This window comes from Schistocerca piceifrons, chromosome X (assembly GCF_021461385.2).
Source record: "Schistocerca piceifrons isolate TAMUIC-IGC-003096 chromosome X, iqSchPice1.1, whole genome shotgun sequence".
Classification (NCBI taxonomy): domain Eukaryota; kingdom Metazoa; phylum Arthropoda; class Insecta; order Orthoptera; family Acrididae; genus Schistocerca; species Schistocerca piceifrons.
Window position 1 is genome coordinate 233,000,651 of NC_060149.1, and position 3,579 is coordinate 233,004,229.

Genomic DNA, 3,579 nt, shown 5'->3' on the forward strand with positions numbered 1-3,579 from the left:
AACCATAGCATATGCATTTTCCCCTCATCTTTATCTAACTTTGTATCAGTGTTAATGCTCATCATTACCTGTTGTGTTTCTGTCCTTGTATGTAACATAATACCCAAATTACAGAATCTTTTTACATATGCTGCTATAGAGAGAGAGATATATATATATAGATATATGTATATACATATTACCACATTATATTAATATCAGTATTTTAATATTTCCACACTTTTAGTATGCTGCAACAATACAAATTCAGATATTAAAAGCTAAGAATAAATTTCTTTAAAATAAAAGAGACATAGCTACAGTTCATGTACTACATTGTAAGTCCAATAAAAAATTCAAAAATTTTGATTTTTTTTATGTCTTTGTGAGTGGTACACAAACTTCCTGTTTTCTAGAAAGATATAAAAAAACCAAACACATCTTGATCATCAACTAGTCACTGTACATAACCACTGCAAAGCATTTTGGCATACATGCTATGTGAAAATAAACACAGAAATTGAAAAAAAGGAGTGGACCTAAATGTCTCAAGTTCTGTGTAAAGAAATCCTTTCAGCATTGCAATTCCACATATTAAAAGTCTGTTTTAAGCAAAACTCTAACATTGCTTTATCCTTATATTCCACATCATTGCTCATTAAGCATGTCTGGACCAACACAGCAAATAACACAAAACACTCACCCTTGAGCCATAATTTTAAAAATAAATGTGACATTTCAATGCCATTCACCTATTTTTGAACACTCAGAAAGTCTCCTTTGTTGCAAAAGAATCACTGCAGTAACATACTCCCCACAGAAAATGATGTCTTTTATTCATCAGTTGAACTCATTGTAAATAACACGAGGGTCCCCGTGACAATAACGGGAGTGGAAAGACTGCTTCTCCATAGCTGCTGACAGCTGCAGGTGATGAAAAAGGGTCTGGAAGGTTACCTGAAAATAAATTATTAACAACTACCATTATTAAACAAATTTTTTATAATTAGGAACTTTCTTTTGTTGAAATATGTGAATGTAGAGGGAAGTGGTGAAGTAAGTACAACTACATAAATAAAAAAGTTATCATTATTTTCTTTTTTATTTCTACTCTTCCTCTAAATGATTAAAATATATATTTCTTGTTTGCTTTGGGTTTGAACTAATACTACTAGTCAGACCACTCTTAGGTTGTCAATCATGGAATTATCAGACATACTGGGGATTTGTGTACTACAGGCACCAAGTGATGGCGCACACACACAAGCTCCAAATCTTATTTTCATCTCTGTCTGGCCTAATATAAAAGTGATATGAACTCTTAGCACAAAAAGATACTTATATGCATTAGTAAAAATACTTGTTTGTCCCACAAAAAAGGAGCACTATAGATTGTATTGTAAAGTAAGAAATAGCAGCAGCAACAGCAGCAACAGCAGCAACAGCAGCAACAGCAGCAACAACAGCAACAGCAGCAACAGCAGCAACAGCAGCAACAGCAGCAACAGCAGCAACAGCAGCAGCAACTGGTAGCTAAAAAATATCCTACTATCTATTTTTAAATGTGCCTGTCTGCTACTCGTCAGATAGAGGAGGCACTGAGCAGCAATCCATCATAATTCATACTGTTATTCCATCCCAGATTTTTCATTGTTTGATTCTGCCTATGGACCTGAAAATGAAGCACCTATTTCTGGTAAAATTAGCACCCACGCAGTTCAGTAATACAAAATCTGCACAAAACTTATTCGAAATCTGTAGTAACTAAACCCTTATTAGCATATTGAAGAACATTTTTGTGGGTCATGCTTGACAATGCTACAGGTAAAACTGACAAGGTACACAGAGTGGAAGTAGAACCTAAAATAACTCACAGGTACAATAGTGTAGCAGGTAGCAATGAGTGTAAATAAATGATAACTTCACTCATCTGATGGGCAAGAAGTCATGCAGGGGGAACAAATCCCACTTCCATCTTGCAGGTCAGACAGCCTACACCCACGTTCCTGTGAAAGCAGAACTGACTTATGGATGGCTGATCCCTTCTGGTGTTGTGAGTGACATACTCAAATCGCCGGCCAGAGTGGCCGAGCGGTTCTAGGCACTACAGTCTGGAACCGCGCGACCGCTACGGTCGTAGGTTCAAATCCTGCCTCGGGCATGGATTTGTGTGATGTCCTTAGATTAGTTAGGTTTAAGTAGTTCTAAGTTCTAGGGGACTGATGGCCTCAGAAGTTAAGTCCCATAGTGCTCAGAGCCATTTGAACCAACACACAAATCCTGTAACTTACCATGATTAGTCTCTTTGCTCATTTCATAGTGAGAAAAGAAAGTGGTATGCACAAAACAAAACAAAACAAAGCAGAGTGCTCAAAGCATTTGGTAACAGCTACTGTGCAATTGATTGGTACTCCCAGTATCTTATGCAACCATAGTTTGAAACATCCCACATTTAAAATTGCCACATTATACTATCCTAATTTCATATAATACCAACTTTAGCTAGTAGACAAATGTACATGTTTCTTTGTTCTAAGGTTCTAAGTTCCACAGCTGAGACCTACATAGTCATACATGGAACACATTTTACAGAGACCATTGAATCTCCCACTGTCTGACATGGAAGCACACTGATATGTTGTCGAGTTTGTGGATGGGTGCACTCTTTATTTTGCTAATGCATTCTTACCAACATTCTCTTCCAGATTGGTCTTCAACAGAAGTTACACAATACCAGTAACATAAAATTGATTACTTTTTCAATATTTATAGCCCTCCAGAGACAGTGGTCCTTGAAAATGCATGGACTACCCGAGCACAGCTCCCGTCAGGCTCAAATTCTCAGCTTCTCCCTACACTACTAATTTAGTGTCCCTTGCCCATTACTTGCAGCATTTCACCAGTTCCCATAAGAGCTGAAGCCTTGTGTGCATCTGCACTGAAGAGATAATTGGCTGTCTCACCTTAATTATATATACATGTGGTGTCTGCTCTTCTGGAGAAGAAACACACACTATTTTGATCCAGCAGCTGTTATGAATTAAGGAAAAGGAATTACATACGTTGCCTGTGAGTGGACACTGATTGAAATCGATGGGGAAAGTTGAAAATTTGTACTGGACTGGAACTCTAACTGGGTCTCCTGGTTACTATGCAGATACTCTGACCACTAAGCCATCCAGACAAAGTGGTCATTATAACTGCACTAAGTACCCTAGTACGACTCCTGTCAGATCCACATTCTCAACTTCTCCACACACTATTAATGCAGTACCCCTTCGCCCATTATCCTCATTACTTATGGCATGTCACTGAGTCCTGTATGAGTTCAAACACCTGGTGTGCATCTGCACTGAAGAGATCACTGGCCGACTCACCTTGTGTGTGTGTGTGTGTGTGTGTGTGTGTGTGTGTGTGTGTGTGTGTGTCTCCAAAAATTCACAATCTTTAGGTGGGAGTCAGAGTCTTATAGAGTAAGAACGAGTAGGCAGCATATACTACTGCTATTTAATATGAATGACATGCTATAAGGCAGAAAATAGACATTAAAAAAAAATCAAGAAGTGAAGGAAAACAGCAAAGGGAACTGAGAAACAACAT

At 37.9% G+C, this 3,579-nt stretch overlaps 1 protein-coding gene across 1 annotated transcript in view; it reads right to left on the reverse strand.

Annotated features, from left to right (window-relative positions):
* Positions 1 to 471: 471 nt before the first annotated feature.
* Positions 472 to 3,579, reverse strand: part of LOC124722990 (probable nuclear hormone receptor HR3) — a gene marked incomplete in the record, with an annotated part of 435,770 nt that continues 432,662 nt past the window's right edge. Inside the window, 1 exon segment of the mRNA XM_047248158.1 lies at positions 472 to 936.